Source organism: the organism of the source record quoted next, unplaced genomic scaffold, assembly GCF_019419815.1.
Source record: "Pyrus x bretschneideri cultivar Hongxiangsu unplaced genomic scaffold, Pyrus_bretschneideri_v1 Contig56, whole genome shotgun sequence".
NCBI lineage: Eukaryota > Viridiplantae > Streptophyta > Magnoliopsida > Rosales > Rosaceae > Pyrus > Pyrus x bretschneideri.
In genome coordinates this window covers 85,886-107,032 of record NW_025999794.1, presented here as the reverse complement: position 1 = coordinate 107,032, position 21,147 = coordinate 85,886, and the positions used below count along the sequence as shown (strand labels likewise).

The window sequence follows — 21,147 nt, the reverse complement described above, 5'->3', positions numbered from 1 at the left end:
TCTTTCTCTAATACAATACTCTTGACCACATTGTTTGGTTTGATAGTTTATTCATGTCTACTATCCAATGTGAATCTTGTACTTATATGATTACCTTGAATGTGATCTGGAACGCATTCCAACATCTCATTCATACTCTGGCCAGAGATTCTAAATCATATCATAGGGTATTCTCCCTCAAACAGTTTGAAGGTTAGAGATCCCTTGTTGCGCATTCACTTGCCTCCATGGCTAAGTGGCTTAACCCCAACGATGCCATGGACACCCTCATGATGGAGTGACTTTGACATAATCAAAGATTAAGGACCTAACCACAAGACAACTGTGATGCCTCAGGTCAAAAGACTAATTTGCATTATCCCAACCATGAGTTCTCATGTGACATGAATATGAAAACTCTTCGTTGATCGTGTTCAGTGAACTCATTCTCTATTGAGCACCTACGTACTTGTCTTGATGTCACACACACCAATGACTCGAGACTAGTCACTCTCCCTGAGAGAAGACATAGCACGTACTGATCTTAACGGACTGTTAATGCCCAATTGACAATCCTATGATCAGGAACGTTTAGGATGTGTCAACGAAAGAATGGTCTCATGAATCTAACTTCTTTAGATCGCATTCTTCCAATCACATATTCCTTGGACTTATCGTTTAAGCATATAACATTTATATGAGACGGCTCAAACAATAATGTTTGCCCTTAATATTAAACTAGATTAGTTTAACATGTGAAATGTCCATAAAGTATCATCATATGATTGGTTTTAGGGCACATTTCCAACAATCTCCCACTTGCACTAGAGCCAATCAGCTTAGTCATCAGTGATGATACCTCTTCTGTAGTCATTTCATAAATGGCTGAGTAGTAGGCCTAGACAATGGATATCTATATGTTATCCATAGAAGCAACCTTGAGAATAACGACGTCACCATTATACATGATTCTCAATCATGTGGTTCAGTCTCTCATTTGAGTTCGGACCTTGATGAGACCTTGATTCCCTGGCTTGAGCTATCGCCCCATTAGTGTCATACACTTTCTGGTTGGAACCGAATGGAGAGTTCATAAATGAACTTTCCCATCCAAACAACAATGTTGTAAGCTTCTATATGGCAATATATTTTGCATACATGATGGAACACATTAAAGTCATTTACTTTTAACGTTTCCACCCAAATATCTCTTTAGTCATAATAAAGAGATATCTCATTATCACTTCATTCATAATGAAGAGATATTCTATGATGGATTAGATTCATAATCTAATACATTTACGCTTCCATTACGTTACTCTAATTCTTCCTCATTCTTGAGGAATCCATCCTTAGTATTTCTTAAATACCTAAGGATTCACTTCACAGTTGCCATGGTTCTGATCCTGGGCTTGCACTGATATCATCTTGTACCGTTCTAGGTACAACTTATATCAATGTTTTCATACAATATGAAATACATAAATCACCTTTCTGCGTATGCATAAAGGATTCTATTTACGCATTATTTCTTTGGGAGTCAAAGGGTATATTCCCTTTGAGAAGAACAACTTCCTAGTCTCACTAGAATTGTCATTCTAATTGAAGTTTATCATCATATGAGAAACTTCCTAGCATCTCTTGTCTATTTTAGGGATTGATATAATCCAATTATATCTTGAAATCTATCATTATAGATTTCCATCCCATGTATATAGACTCTGTCTCCCATATACATTCTATCATTATAGAATGTTTAAAGTCATAACTTTAACGATGAAGAATTCCTTTCATTTTCAAAATTAATATATATCATGTATATATATTCAAATTTAGGAATATGATCAACTCCCACTAATCTTTTGTAAACCTAGTAAACAAAAGATTCATTTACATCTTTATGAGAAATCAAACAATTGATCTTTTCTCATAAGACGCTTATAGCTCCCACTAGCTTGCTAAGATCCATGATGGATGGATCTCTACAACTAACCTGTCTTGTGATTTATAGTTTTAGACATATATTATCAAGACTATTTTAATAATGGTTTCGAAAACCCATATTATGTCCAAACCATTCAACTGAGACGGTTTATAAATCCTTCTGGACTACCTTGGAGCTTGTGGTATAGGAACTAGGTTGTCTTAGAAGTATATATCATATATATAAGGGTAATTGATAATGTCCAACGAACTAAATCTTATTCATGTTCATTCTTCTCCTAATGGAGAAATTCATTATCTTACGATGCTACTTTCCTTGATATTTTTCAAGGAAATTAATCTAAAGTGTTACTTTTTCCTTGGATCAAATCTAAGGAGGTAAATACTTTAGACGTCTTACTCATCTACTTACATTTCTTGAATTCTTTGAAACCTTTTGCAAAGTATTCGGACTTGTGTTTATTCAAAATAAACTATAATCCAACCGAGAGTGATCTTCGGTGAATGTCATACAACATGAGTAGTATTATGTTGTGGACAAGTGCCACTAACATCTAAGTGAATTAACCTCAACAAATTTGTGATTCTTTCTTCTTTCCAAAAGAATAAAGATTCGAACATTTCGCCTCTATACAATTTTAACAAGAAGGTATTGGATCCGGATCTAACGATCCAAAGCATCCATCTATGACCAACTCGTAACTTATGTTTTAGAGGTATCACAACTCAGTTGGGATTAGTCACTACCTTGCAACCTTTTGGGTTTTAAGCATCATCGTATTCTAAACAGTTAAACTACCACATCATCTCTACTATAGAGACAACCAATTAAATTACAATAATCTAATTATTGATTAATAAAGAACAATGTTTTGTCAAACAAAACATTTATCCATCTCTACTATAGTGACGGATTTAAGTCCCTTAAAATTGGAATGTAAAGACAATCTTTAGTATTTTCCAATTTCTTTGGTAGTTCATATGAGGAAGTAAGTACAATCCGCTTTCGCAGAGATCTATATTTTATTCACTTTCCGAATGTGAAGTACTTTCTCTTCTCTCATTAATCTTCTACTTTTTATTAGCACACTTTTACAACAATTGTAAAACATAGTTACTAATATGGAATCAAGCATTCAAGTAGAAGAACCAACTGTTTTGAACTATTTCAAGAACATATTACAACACCTTCGAAAGGTGTGTTCTTGACACTTGCAAGACATTTCTTGCAAATACCCCTTCTAATGTCCATCCTTTCATAAAGAAAGTTTGTTCCCTTGGAGTTATTTTGCCTTCTTCATTTGACTTCTCCTTTGACTACAATAGTCATGGTCCCTAAACTCCCACTATCTCTCTTGAGACTTATTTCAAATGTGTTATACACATCAAACGATTTGGAGAGCGTGCGGTTATTGTTCACTATATAGTTTACAATAAACTTAGTGAACCATTAGGATAGGGACACAAAGGTGAAGTCCTTGCCTAGTTTCCGTCTCGTTAAGTGGTTTAACACTTCAACACTCAATGATTCAAAATCATCATAAGTCCATATAAATGGACTATTTTTGTCAACCAACCATTATGTTCTAAACATAATAACAAACTTTCAAGAGTTGTTCAAGGCAACTCTCATTTCTTCATACAACAATTTGTAAGTGAAGAATCATGGCACATAAAGTGTCCATGCCCTTGTGCTTACTTCTCAAGTTCCTTGTTCGTGTAACAAAGAGACAAGCACTAAAGTTTGTGTTGATTAAGGGTTGTTCAAAGCAACTCTTATTTCTTCATACAACAATTTGTATTTGAAGAATTATGACATTAAAAGTGTTGTCCTTCTCATGTTAGACTTATCTAACATATTCTTCCAATGATACATTATCAATAGGAAGATTGTGAGGATGAGACTACTTAGTTACATCTACAAGCCATTAAAGACAATCGATGGGATTGTAGAACTAAGTCCGGAAATTAAAGCATTCGGCTTTTCTTTGTCAAGTTTTGGATAGCGTTTGCAAATATATTGGTAAACAAATACATAACGAATATAAATTGATTGATTTTAAGCCATTTGATTCGGGTCTTTAAATCAAATAGCACCACCCACTATTTTTGGCAAATGCCATATCCCTCATCGGAATTCGAGAGTTTTGTTGAACTCTTAGCAGGGTATGGGAGACTCACCATTACCAAGCCCACCTCAGAATTATATCATTTTGGTTAGCAAAAATAATGATGAGAGAATAACACTTTAGTCATTTACAACTCTTGTAATTACCCATCTAGTTTGGCCTCTAGAGAATGAATGCCTCAGAATTATATCATGTTGGCACCAATGCACTTAGTTAAGTTATTGCCACCATGCTTAGTTTATGTAGAGGTTCAAGCACAACCTCAGAATTATATCATGTTGGTCATACTCGTTGTCTACACTCACCTCATCATATGTTTATGGACTCCTCCTGGATGTAAGCACATACTTTGTACTTCCCCATTATAGGGTGAAGCCGGTGCATGAGTCACAAACGATTGAAGCCCACCACGGTGGAAGGCCTACGAAGAGATATTCAAAGCATCTCTCGCTTATCAACTTAATAATGGTTTGTTGAGGGTTTTAGGTCTCATCACATATGAACATACATTTTAATCCAATTAAAACATTTTGGTCCTATTACAACTATTGGTCCATTTGATTGATTTAGTTGTATATAATACTCCCACTAAGCTTTTAAAACGGTTTTTAAAGCAAGAGTATATGATACTACTAACATAAGGTTTGCATTCATTGATGGACTATATAGTTGCCTTAGGGCCTTAGGATGACTATGAACCTTTGATTCAATTCAACACGAGCCTAGTGTTGAATCTCGGTCTAGGGATGGTGATTGATTTTAGTTACGCGTTTAATCACATTAAGGCGTGTTGTCTTATTGGGCGTTGGACCCAACTACTCCAATTTCATGCATATCGAATAAAACAAGAAAGGAGTACTTCAAAGTAAATAAGAGCTTATGCTCTTTTACAACAATTGATCAAATCAAATTACTTTAAAGTAAAGAAGAGCTTATGCTCTTTTACAACAATTGATCATATCAAATTACAACCAAAATTTAATCTACTCATTCCCATGGTTCAAACAAATTTGAAACGGCCATTCACATAGCTCAATTATCGTAGGCTAAGGTTCATAATCACCCTTGCTTTAATTAATTAACGCTTTAACTAATTAAACTTGAATGCAACATTTTCATTTGGTTTTTGTATCCATAGAATTGATTTAAATGGAGCTAAATGAAATGAAAATCCAATTCTCATTTAAAGAGACAAAACAATTTTGTTCTCTACCTAATTTGGGCCAAAATGCTATGACCTCAACTTGTTTGGGCCATAGTGCAATTAACCTCAACTTTTGGGCTATTTTGCAAAAACTTAAACTTTTGGTGTCACTTTGTAAAAACACAAAAGTCCACTACTTCATGTAATTACAACTAGAACCCAAAAATTTCCACAAAAAATAAAACTTCATTAAAGGAGCAAAACAATTTGTCCTTTTAGTGATTTTGGACCTTTACGTAAAAACGTAAACTTTTGGGTCAAAATGCAAATACACAAAAGTATCAAAACTTTATATAATTGCATAAAAGCCCCACAAGGACCCTAATTGAGTAGGGTGGCCGGCCACTTGAAACAAAGTGTATAAAAATTTCAAAGTTTTTTGTAAGTGGGGTGTGTGTAATGGAATAAATCATTACACACCAACCCACTAAAATTTCTTTAATTTTCCAAAATAAATATCTAATATATTTAAACATAAGAAATATTTCAAAACAAAAACTTTATGAAATAAATCAAAACTTTGAATCAAAACACCAAACATTTTGTTCTTGGCAAGAACATATCAAGAACAATGAAGAACATCCATGAAAACCCATAAGAGCTCCATGAACATTCTTCACCCAAAAACATACCAAAACCACTCAAACTTAAGGGAAATAACATACAACCATACTAGGGTACATAGGGGTTCCAAAAGTCACTTTAAAACACTTTTAACAAGTCAAACAAGAACCCAAAAATCCACCCTTTGGATTTGGCCGAATTTCCCCAAAAACATGGCACCAAATTTTAGCTCCAAAATTCATGCTCATATGAACTACATCTACAACATTTGAGATGGCAAATTTTCTAACAAAATTTACATTCAAAGAAGCAAGAATAAAGCTTGTAACAATTACAACATTCAAATCACAAACTATGAACTACAAAACCCAAAAGGATTCACCAACTACTAGACTTAGGCTCTTGATACCACTTGAAGGAAGATTTGTGAAAAACAAGTTCATTTGAGCAACATCAACAACATGCAATTAACAATTAAAAGGCGGAATCATGTTTATATGCACTCAAAAACAAAACTTAACCCATGAACTTCAAAGCCTAGTAGATAGGTGAACCAAGACTCAACTCAAAACAAAGTGAGTTGAGAAATCAATACCTTTGTATATTCCTCTTTGCATAAGCAAAGGCTAATCACCCAAAGAGAGGGCCTTCATTCCTTGCATCTTAGATCCATGGATTTGGATGGATGAAAAGGTTTCTCCAAGTTCCCAAAATTGAGAACCTCTAATGATTCATCACCAAGGCATAATGAAGAAGAAATGAGTGACCTTGGAGGAGTTTGATTGCTAGATGATCCCTCCAAGGTGGCCAAAATTTTTGAGAGAAATGAGAGCTTGTGTTCTCATCCTTTCCCCAAAAATAACCCTTAGTAAATTTTAGGCTATAAAGTCCTTTATATAGTCCCTTCAAATAAGTGACCTAATGGACCAAAAGCCCTATTCTTTTACACATGGCCGGCCTATAGGTTTATTGGGCTTTCAAGCCCTTTGTTTTATTCAAGTTGTCATACAACTTGAGTTAATGGGCTTGACATTCAAATCCCATTGGGCCTTGCGGCCCAAAACTAACCCGAGGTCTTTAACGAACTTATTCGTTTGATTAATTAACATATTAATTAATCCTAGCCTTAGATAAATAATTAAACCATTTAATTATTCTTACTCATCTCCGTTGTTTCTTCAAACTCTACCTTACTCGGTGAACAATCCATTAGGTTCCTTTTAGCGAGGCAGTGGGCGATTAAAACTCTTTCTAATCGATTGTGAATTGAAACTTACTTTCAATTCTCCCGTTAGTGATAATACACTTTTAGGGCTTCCACAAACCATGGTTGATGCCTAGCAGCATGTCATGGTTACCCAAGCTAATCAGAAGAGGTGGAGAACCTATTCAGTTTAGGATTACAAATGCAATACGGTCTTTCTCTAATACAATACTCTTGACCACATTGTTTGGTTTGATAGTTTATTCATGTCTACTATCCAATGTGAATCTTGTACTTATATGATTACCTTGAATGTGATCTGGAACGCATTCCAACATCTCATTCATACTCTGGCCAGAGATTCTAAATCATATCATAGAGTATTCTCCCTCAAACAGTTTGAAGGTTAGAGATCCCTTGTTGCGCATTCACTTGCCTCCATGGCTAAGTGGCTTAACCCCAACGATGCCATGGACACCCTCATGATGGAGTGACTTTGACATAATCAAAGATTAAGGACCTAACCACAAGACAACTGTGATGCCTCAGGTCAAAAGACTAATTTGCATTATCCCAACCATGAGTTCTCATGTGACATGAATATGAAAACTCTTCGTTGATCGTGTTTAGTGAACTCATTCTCTATTGAGCACCTACGTACTTGTCTTGATGTCACACACACCAATGACTCGAGACTAGTCACTCTCCCTGAGAGAAGACATAGCACGTACTGATCTTAACGGACTGTTAATGCCCAATTGACAATCCTATGATCAGGAACGTTTAGGATGTGTCAACGAAAGAATGGTCTCATGAATCTAACTTCTTTAGATCGCATTCTTCCAATCACATATTCCTTGGACTTATCGTTTAAGCATATAATATTTATATGAGACGGCTCAAACAATAATGTTTGCCCTTAATATTAAACTAGATTAGTTTAACATGTGAAATGTCCATAAAGTATCATCATATGATTGGTTTTAGGGCACATTTCCAACATGATAGGGAGGGGAAAACTATCCTTTGGGCACCCTTTGTTGAGGTCAATGTAGTCGACACACATTCTCCATAAAACTTTTTGAAGCAAGAGGTTTTCCTTGGTCGGATTTTTCTTAACAAGGATAACATTTGCTACCCACATTGGATAGTTGACTTCACGGATGAAGTATATGTCTTTGAGTATTTCAACTTCTGCCTTCATTGCCTCGTATTATTCAGCATCATAAGATCCTTGCTTCTGTCTCATCGATTTAGTCTTGGGGTTAATACTTAAGTGATCATAGATGATATCAAGAGATATGCCTGGCATGTCTTCATATGACCTAGCGAAGACCTTGGTGTTCTCCTACAAAAAAAAGATCAATGCTAACCGAATGGGTGGTGACAAGGTTGTGCCAATCTTCACCATGCGATCTGGATAGTCTTTGGAGATAGAGACCTTGGCTAACTCTTTAGCGGGCTATGCTTGCTGGGTGAAAGAATCATCTCAAGGATCGTCAGGTTGACCGTTGCCATCACGAAGAGCCAAGTTGGCTTCATCCGGGCTGGTCTTCATGACTTGGTTATGTATAGAGAGGGTTTCCTTTGGCACAAGCAAATGTTGTTTCTTGACTGAAGTGTTGTAGCATGATCATGCACTAAGTGGATCTCCTCTGATGTAACCATTGCCAAAAAGTGTTGAAAACTTCATCAACAACATATATGTGGATACCATGGCCTTAAGATCATTGATGCCCTTGCACCCAAAGATGACATTGTACCCCATCGAGCAGTCGACCACAATGAAGTTATTGGTAATAGTATCTGTGTAAGGGCCTGTACCAACGGTGAGTAGTAAGTGTATACTCCCTAAAGGTTATATGATATCACCAGAAAAGCTTATTAGGGGAGTAATTGAGGGATCGAGCAAGTGTTCAGCTACATTAAGTGCCCTGGAAGCTTCAGCGAACATGATATTGACCGAAGCACCTGTGTCTACAAGGATTTGTTGCACATCAAAGTTGGCTATGTGAGCCTCCACGATCAGTGGGTCGTTCTGAGGGTAGACAATGCCTCTTTCCTTCTCTGGGTAGAAACATATAGGATCTTAGTTAGGCTTTTTATACTTACCTCTTCTGATGTCTTCCACATGAAACATTTGGTGGCGAAAACTTAAAGTTCATTCACTATTTTTCATGGCCTTATTGGAAGATTCAGAGATGGGTGTGCCACCACTGATAGAATATATCATGTTCACCTGATGTTGGTTATGGTTATCCTTTAGAGGGTGAAAAAGGAATTGATCAATTTTCCCTTCGCGTGCCAAAACTTCGATATGGTCATGGAGGGTGATACATTTCTCGTTCTCATGGCCGTTATACTTATGGTACAACAAAACATGCCCGTGTTCTTCGTGGACTTATAATCTGGCTACCTTAGCTTTGGCTTTGGTATCAAGTGAGCTATACTAAGGAAAATGGCTACGTATGTGGCATTCAAAGGTGTGTATGTCTCATACCTTGGGGTAGGGCCTGTTTTAACCAGCGCTTGGCCTACTGCATTGACTGCCTGAAGGCAGGCATTATTGTAATGATACCCTAGGTTATCGTGATAGTGTCCCTTACTATCCTTTTGTTGAGGTTTTCTCACTTGGTTAGATTTGGCTCCCACTTCCTTTTTGTTGGAAGGTTGAGGTTTTCTCACTTTGACAGATGCATGGTTGTAATCCTGTGCCATCACCTCAGAGCAAGTCTTCTAAGTGCTGGCATTTATCATGTATTTGAAGAAATAGTTATGTAGGCCTGCCGTGAAGGCCTTAATGGCAGCCTTGTCATCTGCTTTAGCACAATGAGAATACTCATGCTTGAAATGGCCGGCATACTCACGCAGTGACTCGTCTGACTTCTGGCGAAAAGTGTACAAGTCGTCTACAGAGTGCAAGCGATCGGTCTAAAAAATGTGTTGAAAGACAAACAGTTTCCTTAGTTCCTTAAAGGAATCTACTGTCTTAGGTGGAAGACGACAATACTAGTGCAAGGTTCCACCAGAGAGGGTGGAGTGGAAGAGAAGACATATTTCTTCATCAGTATACATCAGGTATGCCATGGTGGACTAAAAAAGGTTAAGGTGTTCAATCAGATCCTCCGTTCCAGTATATAGTTGTAAGCCGAGCTTTTGCTTTGTCTTGGCTTGGAGAGGTGCGTTAAAGATCTTCGTTGTAAGAGGGTTGAGCCTTGGTTGATTCCAGTAATTTATCTCGGCATGTTGTTGAGCCTTCAAATTGTTTACTTCCTAAAGGAGCTGTAGGACAAAGGTGTCCTGAGTAGAGTCATGTAGTAGAGTCATGTACGACTGGAGCTTTCCTTTGTAAGTTTCCATCACATTTTGGAAGTAGGGAAGTTTGATCAAGGGCATGTGGTTTTTCCTTGGACTCACAATATTGTCTTCTAGGGCATGTCTGTCGGAAGTCATTCAAGTCTCCTGCACCCTCATGTTCCTCGAGGACTTGTCACTCCTTCCCTACATTGGTAGTTAGCCTGGGTCATGGTAGAGGACCGAGTTTTTCAGAAACCCTTGGGTCATTGATCTTTGAGCTTATATGGATGAGGTTTTCTCGACGCTTCCTTAAGAAGTCTCGACAGTCATGATAAATAGCCTTCGATCCTTCCACTTCGTTTGCAAGGAGGTGCATTCCTCCACTTCTTCTAATTCAGGTCAAAGCAGTTGGGTTGAGAGAAGTCTTGCATTGATCAACCATTGATGAGTAGCTCACTCCTCATTTGGAATATCCATGTTGAAGATCGGTGAACCCCCGTGTTGGGAGGCACCCAGGTGATAGTTGACATCCATAAAGGCAATAGGCTCATGTGATTAAGTATACCTAGCATCATGGAGCATCTGGAAGAGCTTCTCATACTGCTCTTAGAGGATCTCATTCTTCATTGCTATCTTGTTGTTCTGAGCCTTCAGCTCTTCGACCTTAGTCTGAAGAGCAAACTTCTCTCGTTCATTCTTTCCCTGCCTCATATTAGGGACGAGGGGAGTGTGCTATAGCTTCCTTCACTCCTCATGTTAGAGTGGGATGCCTAATCAAATGAGTGTGTACGAACAATGGAAACTAGCTTGACAAAGTTGGAGAGAGTAGGAATAAGTTTCACTTCCCACAGACGGCACCAAATTGTTGATGCACAAAATTGATGAGACTTTGGAACAACGTAAAGTGTCAAATTTGTGACCTTGCCCGGTTGTTATGATCGACTAATGAAGATATTATGTAAAGAACAAAATTGATGAGACTTTGGAATAACGTAAAGTGTCAAATTTGTGACCTTGCCCAGTTGCTCTGATCGACTAGTGAAGATATTATGTAAAGAACAAAATTGATGGGACTTTGGAACAATGTAAAGTGTCAAATTTGTGACCTTGCCCGGTTGCTTCGATCGACTAGTGAAGATATTATGTAAAGAATTAGAGATAGGGAAGCAAACACAAGATGTATGTGGTTCACCCTATGTTTGGCTACGTTCACGGAGTAAATGAATTCTCATTAATAGTGAAGGATTTACACAAATACATAGGTTCAAGAATAATCATCATTAGTGGGTTATAATGACTAGTTTAAGTACAGTAATGACATTATGGATTAATTGTAGAAGAATGGTCTTCTTTTATAGTTGAGGAGAGTTTCTAGCTTTTGTTTATGGTCGATGTGGGACTCCATGAGCTTTACTCTGACGTTGACATGTGTTGTGCTGTGATTGGCCTCCTGGTTAAAGGGAAACTCTTGTACTTCAGCAAGGGTGCCTCAGTATAAACCCCTTAGTGGGTCCTTGAAGGTATGACATTAACCAGTGCTTGGTAATTTCGGGATTGGTCAAGTACGGTACAAACATAGATTACCATTAGAACACTATAGTTCTAAATGAGCCTGACTATGTTTTTACAGTTCTACTAGGAACTGTCATGACAATATCAAAGGATCGAGTGAAGCCATCTCTATAGCCAAACAACTAGAAATTGATGGAGATCTTTGCTGCTGGCGTTGTCCTTGGAGGTTACAAGGCACTAATAATAGTATTCTTCTTTAGGCTTATGAATTATACTGACTTCTTCTCGGTGGGAATATAATTCTTTAGGCTTATGATTTTATTTACTTTTTTTTTTCATAATGTAGGACAAGTTTCATGTAAGATCTTTAAGGAATAGGCCCAAGCAAATGATGGCAGCGTTGCACTTACAAGTGATTATTGTGAGCCAAGCCTTATTTTTGTCATAAAGTCTCATAGCTGATCTTTTGTTGAACACCCATGACTTCCCCAACTTGGAGCTTTCTTGCTTGCTCAACTGGTAAGCATTTTTGCTAGTTGATTTGATTGCTCAGTTTAAGAACTAGTGATAGTACCCATGCTCAGTCTAAGAATGGTGATAGTATCTGTGTTTAGTTCTAGAGATAGTCAGTGTTCAGTTTAAGAAAATAGTCATTGTTCAGTTTAAGAAATAACAGTGTATTAAAAATCGGCATAGACGGCTCCTAGGCGCTCCGGGGTGGAGCTCCAACCTGAATTAGGCTAAGACATTTAGGTAAGGTGGGGAGGATTTAGGTGGCTGCCTAGGCACTCAAGGCGGCAATAGTTGGTGGTTTAAGCGGCAGAGGATGCAACTCCCAATCTCGTTGCAAATCTCACCTCACATCTTTATGATCAACCACCCACAACCCAAATCCTCAAACCCGCACTCCTGCACCCAACATCAATCGATAAACCCACTAATATTAAGAAAAACTGAAGAAGAAAACGAAAATTCACGACAGCTCAAGTAGATTGAGAAGATGATGGGGTTTTGCTATAGAGAAAATGGGATTTGTTGCAGAGAAGAGAGAGGGAGAGAGGGGAAAGAAAAATGAGGAAAAGAAAGGCGTAAATGCTAGATAAATTATTCAACTAACCAAATGATGGTAGATTGGGAGTCTGGACTAGCCTTAGAGAAAGTTATGGGGAAGGAATCAAGGTGGTTTAATTGAAATAAGGGCTTTTCTTTCAAGTTAGGTCCATTTTGTTTTAGAACTAAGCTGTCTATTCTTTAAATAAATATTTACTTAAGTATTTTTTTAATTTACATTTCACTTTTTTTTCAAAGTTCTCTACATAAGTATGTTTTTTATTTTTATTTTTTATTTTATGAACAAAGACTAATATTAAAACGAGAAACCACGGGTACAACCAACACCAGCCAAATCAAATTTTATGGTTGGGCCAACAAACTTTGGTACAACACCATCCCAGATATGATTAGAATGTAAACTGAGCCTATTTTTAGCAAAGGCATCTGCAACAAAGTTAGCTTCCCTATAGACGTGTCTTCAAGAGATGGCTTGGAATTTTGTTGCTAGTCTTCTAATTATTACTATCGCAGCACTCAAGTTTCTAGGGGACAGACCAATCACCAAGGATAGACTAGATTACTAATCTTGAGTCGCCTTCCACTTGGATCTTACAAACACCTTTTTTAAGGGCAAAAGAGAGTACCTCCTTCAGCACCATAGCCTCTGCCTCTGATAGCATAACTCCATCAACGTTGAACGAACCTCCTCCCAAAACTCTCCCTTGATCATTTCTTAAAACAAAACCGGCAGCTGCATTATGAAGGTTAACTGACCCATAAAAGTTTAGCTTTATAAAATTGGGGTCAGAAAGATACCATTTAATGTTTGATAAGTTATCATCAAGACTTCTTGTGTGGATTTTTTTTATTTTCTTGAAAGGAGTTCCCCAAAAGGAGAGCAATAGCCCTAGTTATCACATGGTAAGGATTAGTACATTTCAAATGTTTATTATTTCTATCATTCCATATTTGCCAACAAATAATCAAAACCTGGCTTAATCATAAAGTTTGTCATTATCAGCTGGCTCAATCACAAAGTCCGTCATTATCAGCATGGCAAAGATTAGAAAGCTAATCAATAAACCCATTGAAATAAGCATTTAAATTACTTGGCACAATAATATTACAAGCATTTCAAACTAATTTTGCAAAATCACAATTAAAGAAAAGATATGACTGAGTTTCTTCTTCCTTGATGCATAAAGGGCACTTAGGATCAATGTTTTTTATGAACTTACCAAGCCTTCCTTTAGTTTGTAGTCGGTTATGTAAGAACATCCACGCAAATATTTTAACCTCAGGGGGAGCCACATGCGTAAAATCAACCCACTTTTGACATCTGGATTCTGACTATTATTTTGAATCCATGTAGATGTCTTACCTGAAAAGAGACCAGTTTTAGAGCAGCCCCAAATAAGTTTATCCCTGGAATCATCCTGCGGAATGACAATATTACAAATTCTCTTACCAATCTCTAGGCTAACAAGTTGTTCAATCTTATTAATATCCCAACACTTATTGGTAATGCAATCATTAACTCAAAGATTCCAATTAATATTAGCCTGTTGATCTTTAGAGATGAGCCGAAATAATTGGTAAGGAAAAGCCCAATTATGGGACCATAACAAGATGTCCTGATCATTACCCACCATCCATCTCAAACCTTTGGCCAGAATATCACGACATTTAAGAATGCTTTTCCAAGCTAGTGAGTAATGTTGCCTGATCTTATTGTTCATAAAGCGCCTATTGCACTTAGATAAGGAACTTCGGGCTCCAAAATCTCTTCATCATCCTCCTTCGGATGAAAGGGATCTCATTTTGCATCTAACGACCGTACGACCATAGGAGTACTCAAAGGCTTCACTTTATCCTCATTAAAGCGGTGCAAAACCTTCTGGTGTAGTTGGATTGGTGTACTAAGATTCCATCTGAACAATGCTCAATCCCGAGACCGAGGTAGTATCAAGTATTTCCTAGATTTTTCATCTCAAATTCCAACTTCAGGTACGCGACAGTTCTCTTAAGCTCTTCAAGAGTTTCGATGAGGTTCTTACCGTCAACATAAACTGCAACAATTGCAAAACCGGAATGCGACTTCTTAATCAACACGCAAGGGCATAGTTCGTTGTTCCCATATCCCTGACTACTAAAATACTCACTCAAACGGTTATACCACATTCTTCTAGATTGCTTCAAACCACAGTGAACACCTCAGCTGAATTGAGAGTGTGTTCCAATGTTTGGAAATATTTGATTTGGTCAAAGTAAGTCCTTTGGGAACTTTCATATAAATTTCTGTATCAAGGTCTGCATAGAGATATGCAGTTACTGCGTCCATCAATTGCATATTCAGTTTTTTGGAAACTACCAAACTAATAAGTTAGCGAAAAGTAATCACATCCATAATGGGTGAATAAGTTTCATCATAGTCAATCTCGGGGCTTAGTGAGAAGAATTGCACAACCTGATGTGCTTTGTAAAGCACAATTACGTTCTTCTCATTACGCTTCCGAACAAAAACCCACTTGTAGCCAACGGGCTTCACATGTGGAGGAGTAGGAGCTATAGGTCTAAACACTTTACATTTCGCAAGTGAATCGAGTTCGACTTGGATTGCTTGTTTTCAGTTTGACCAATTAGTCCTACATCGACATTCATCAAAGGAACATGGTTAAAAGTCGTTGCTTGACATGATCTCAGTAGCTACTGCATATGCTAATGCATCGTTGATGATCATCTCATTTCTACACCAAACATCATCCAAGCTAGCATAATAGACTGAAATCTTGCAATTCTCGTGAGGTAGATTCATCTCTTTAAGGATGCTTCTTTAATCTATAATATCCTCATGAATTGGATCGAATGAGTAGGCGATAACTGGATTCTCAGTAGGCTCAATAACCTGTGCTGTGGATTTCCTCTTCCAGGGGTGTGAATCCTTTGAACCAAGAGGTCTGCCACGCTTTTGTGTAGGGGCAGAGCATTGGCTAGCCACTAATGTACATGGATCGGCCAAAATGGCGTCCCGAGCCTTTAGGAGGGAAGTTTGTCGTACATTTGGTACATCCATCTTTGCAGGCACATTTCTAGTTGGAATATGTGATCTTGTCACTCGCGCTAGATTCGTGAAAGCATCTGGCATGCTCTGAGCTATGCTCTGAAGATCTAATATCTGCTGCACTTCAGTTTAAGATTAAGCAGTGTAGGGATCTAAATGAGACAAAGTGGGAGTGATCCACGATAATTTGTGTCGTTCTTCACGAACAGTGACATTCTTATCTCCCCCTAATGACGGGAAGACTGTCTCATAGAAGTGGCAATCTGCGAAATGAGTGGTAAAAAGATCGCCTCTCAAAGGTTCTAAGTAACGAATAATTGAAGGAGAATCATATCCGACATAGATTCTCATCCTTCACTAAGGCCCCATTTTCATACGTAAAGGCAGCAAAATCAGTACATAGGCTGCACAACCAAAAATGCGCAGATATGATATGTCGGGTTCATATTTGGTAACACATTGAAAAGCCCTATATGTGTGAACACGAAAATTCTATATCGAATGAAAGAAGAACATGTGTACAAAGTAGATTTGTATTGATGAATTTTGTAGGTTACAATATCTGTTTACAATTTTCCTTTGATTCAGTCTTCAAATTTAATGTAGATGCATAGGTTGTTGATCCAAGGGTTGCGATGACTTGATCTTGGATGAACGATTGAACAATTGCTTGAAGTTTTGAGCTTGAAACAATGCGTGGATGATCTTCACCTCAGATTTAGGGTTGCAACAAAGGTAGTGTTTGGTGTAGAATTTCGTTGATTCAAGGGTCTTGGCGACTTGATCTTGAATTGAACATTGTTACAAGTTTTGAGCTTGCGACAAAGTCTTGAAGGAATCGACACAAGTGCTTGTTGATTCTTGAAGGGAGCGCTTCGGCTTTGGTCGAGAGAAAGCTTCGGCTTTGGTTGAATGTTCTTCGAATAGAGCTTTCGAAGAACATTCACAGCATATTAGTCTTCAAAGATTTGTGCAGAGATTCTTCTATGTAGAGATTTTTCGACCCTTATGCTTTTGGGAGGACCTTTTATTTATAGGTTTCTCAAAGCTTGCCTTTGGGTGGATTTGGCTTTGATTTATGTCCTAATTTATCCATGGGAGAATTTAGGCATGTTTTGTGTCTTAATTTCAGCCACTTTACTCCCTTGGCTGAAATTATGAGGCCTTGTTGCCTATTTTGTGAGCAATCTTCAATTCTTGCTTGTTTTATGAAGATGCCTTAACTTTCTTTCTGGTTTTAGGACTAATCTAGACCCTTTTGCCGAATTTACGAGAGTTTTCTCCCTTGTGCTGATTTTTAGGAAGATTTTATATTTCCTTAGCTTGATTTGTGCCACATGTCATTAATGACTTGTCCATTTGTGATGAATCATATGCCACATGGAGCTTTGTGATGCATCATTTGTATGCTATGAAATTTACATGTCTACAAATGCCCCCACTTCAAGGCGTGTTGTGGACATGTGCTTGTCACATGTAGGAAACGTGTTTTGAAGTCCTGCAATGTGAATGTCCTAACTCAAGGGTCATTGAGACTTGATCTTGAATTAGCTTGCTTCTCCAAGGGTCGTAGAGGCTTAATTTTGAATGAAACATTTTTTCAAGGGCCGTTGAGACGTATTTCTTGAATTGAGATAATGAATTTCGTCAAGGGTAATTGAGGCGTATTTCTTGGACAAAACATTTCTTCAAGGGCCGTAGAGGCTTGATCTTGAATTGAGATGATGAATTTTGTCAAGGGCTGTTGAGGCGTATTTCTTGGACGAAACATTTTTTCAAGGGCCATTGGGGATTGATCTTGAATGAAATGAATTTTTTCTTCAAGGGTCGTAGAGGCTTGATCTTGAGAGAAATGAAATTTGTTTCTTCAAGGGCGGTAGAGGCTTAATCTTGAAAGAAATTTTGAAAATGGATAAATCGGCACATACTTAATGTGCGTATTTGATTTTCCATAATCTTTGACAAAATACATTTGGCGCATTTTGAATATTTCCTTGTGGTTGTAGGAAAAATGTTTTCCTTCCTTTGATAGGAATCCCCTTCAATTTTGGTAACGAGGGTGACTCCCTTCAAAGTGTTGGAAAGCTTTGGTGATTTCCTTCAAGGTTTTGGAAAGATTTAATGCTTGTCCTTAGGTAAGTAGGATGTGCATTTTTCTTTCCTTCTTTCTTCCCCACGGCAAGGAGGATATATTTTTTTTTATTTTTTTTATTTTTTCATGGCAAGGATTAAGGAAGGAGATGTTTTGTTCCTTGTTTTGATTTCCATGGCAAGGAGGGATTTTTTTATTTCCCACGGCAAGGAATGAGTTTTTATTTGCTCTTTTTTGATTTCCCATAGCAAGGAGGGATTTTTTTTTCTTCTTTTGATTCTCCACGGCAAGGAGGTATTTTTCCTTTGCTTTTTTTTTTTTTTTTGTTTTGGGAAACATGTCATCTGACTTGCATACCCAGTTTGAGGTTGATTTCTATTCTGGAAAATTCTGTAAAAATATGGGAAACGTAGATTTATCCCTTATCTTTTCAGGTATATATCGCATGCCACTAGGAAAAATCAGGAAACCCTTCAACTTTGCATTTTCCTACAGCAGCGCAATCTTGACGGGAAAATAACTTCTGCAGGATTAACTTTGAAAACTGGAACATTTGGCTTTAGGGAAAATTATGAAATTTGGATACAATGATCCTCAGCCACTTATCTTCCTTCTCCAATTGGGCTTGCATCAAAACGCCTTCGAAAAGTTGAATTATCACTAAAAACGTCCTGCTTGCACAGATTGGCTAAAACTTGCCATTTTTTGCTTGGAATTTGCTTCCGTCTTTTGGTAGGAATGTGCTTCCTTGTTTTGATTTTTCTTTTGCTATTTGGGTATGTATGTTTCTTCTAGAATTAGGAAGCAATTGACCCCTATTTATAGGACCATTGGGTGTCTATTTTTTCACACGCACAATTCCTTGCCGTGGGTTTTGCTTCTTGCTATTGCTTGAAGCTTGTTGCATTGCGTATTTGTTTACCACATGGTGTTGTGCAAAAGACTGCAGCGTGTTTACGCTGTGTTGTGCCTTTTGGTCACAGTGTTCCGTTGGTAGTGACATTGTTGTGTGCATCTGTTGCTGCTGTTGCCATGCCCTATAGTTGCTGCTGTCATGCCCTTTTTGTTGCTGTTTGGTGAGAGTTGTAACAACTTGAAGCTTGTTGCAGTGTGTCACTTTTACCATGTGGGGCTGTGCAAACGACTGCAGCGAGTTTATAATGTATAATGCCTCTTGGCCACAGTTTTCCTCAGTGGTGACGTTGCCATACAATGCTAGAAACTGCTTGCGTAATCGCTGCGGGGCTGTGTAATGTGATTACGTGGCATTTTGGTTTTCTTTGCTACTATAGCATGCTTTCAAACACCATCATGTAGCTACCTTCTTCGCTGTGCAGTGCAAGAAACTGTTTGCGTAATAGCTACGAGGTTGCATAGTTTGATTGCGTGGTGTTTTGGTTTTCCTTGCTACTGTAGAGTGCGTTGAAGAACCATCTTGGAACTGCCCTCTTTGCCGTGCTTGATCAAGCTTCATGCTGATTTCCTCTTGTTGTGGTGACGTTGTCATCGTCATTCTTCAATGTTCACAAGGTTTGTCTCGCGTATCTTTTGCTTTAGTGAAACGATTTTTTTTTCCTTTCTTTGCCACCCTACTTTTGTGCTTATGTTGCTTTGTTTATTTTGTTGCAGCCATGGTATTTTTCAAGTGCTTTAAGAATAATACCATTACTATTCTCACGAAGGAAGGCGATTCACAAGATAAGGGGATGACATTGAAGCTTTGCACACCGTTGACTGGCCCTAAGGCACTTGTTCTTCCTGCAAAAGATCATTCGATGCACATCAAGTCGTGGTGTTCTGAAGTGTCTTGGGAGGTGACAGATTTCAGTCAATCAACTACGAAGAAGAATGCTTATACATCAAAGATTCTTATCTTGAATCCTTTGCACCATGCTCGTGAAAATTCACCGGCTTCATGTGAACTTCTAGGCGAATGCATCCATAGTGTAGCTATGACTTGGAATAGCACCTTGTCGACTACTAGAGAAGTCATCTTTGTTTTTTGCTCACTTTGTCATACGGCTTTGTAGTTAAATTCTTCCTTTAAAGAAATAAAGTATTCACATTTTGAATTTGCTCTTTATTCTTCAAAGTGTTTGCATTTTTTTTGTATATGATATGACTGTACTTGAAGTTTTGAAGTTTCAAGTTGCCTACGTACCCTCGGTTGAGGAAGGATTTTTTGATTTTGTTTTGTTTTGCCATACACAATTTATGTTCTTGTGAGCTAGGAGCGTTGAGTGTCGCCTTTTAAAGTCGTGCGAACAAGGAGCATTATGTGTCGCCTTTTAAACTCTTGCGAACTAGGAGCGTTGTATGTCGCCTTTTAAGCTCGTGCGAACTAGGAGCGTTGATGTCGCCTTTTAAGCTTGTGCGAACAAGGAGCATTGTGCCGTGTGTAGTTTATGTTCGTGCAGGTGAGGAGCATTGAGTGTTTGGTTTAAGGGTAATAACACTTCAAGAATCTGTCGTTGATGGGGCCGATCTTCAGGCCATCTTCTACCATGATTAGGTAGCCGCCATTGGTGTAGACCTCCTGTATTACGTAAGGTCCATCCCACTTTGATGTGAACTTACTTTTTGTTTTGTGAGTTGTGATGATAGGCCTTCGTAATGCCAAGATAAGATCTCCAGTTTGGAAAGGCCTAGTGGACCTTCTTGTTGCACGCCTTGGATAGCCGTGCTTGGTAGCATTCCAAGTGTTATTGAGCTTTGAGTCTCTTTTCATCGAGTGCTTCCAACCCTTGAAGTCGGAGCTTTACGTTTTCGTCTTTAGTCAAGCCTTCTTGTATAGCCATCCTTAGTGAGGGGATTTGGCTTTCGAGTGGCAGGACAACTTCTACGCCATATACGAGAAAGAATAAGGCGTAGCTTGGGTAGGAGTCCTATATGTCGTCTTATATGCCCAAAGTGCTTTGCTTATTCTTTTGTGCCAGTCTTTCTTTGTTCGGCTGATCACCTTCTTCAGGAGGTTGCACATCGTTTTGTTGAATGCTTCTGCAAGACCGTTGGTCGGAGCATGATACATGGAAGACTTGTGCTGCTTGAACTTGTATTTCTCGTAGAGCTTATCTACGAGTCAGTTGGAGAACTGTTTTCCGTTGTCAG

General features: G+C 38.1%; 1 pseudogene; it reads left to right on the top strand.

Annotated features, from left to right (window-relative positions):
- LOC125471050 overlaps positions 1 to 21,147 on the top strand; it is a 119,582-nt pseudogene that overhangs the window by 44,492 nt on the left and 53,943 nt on the right.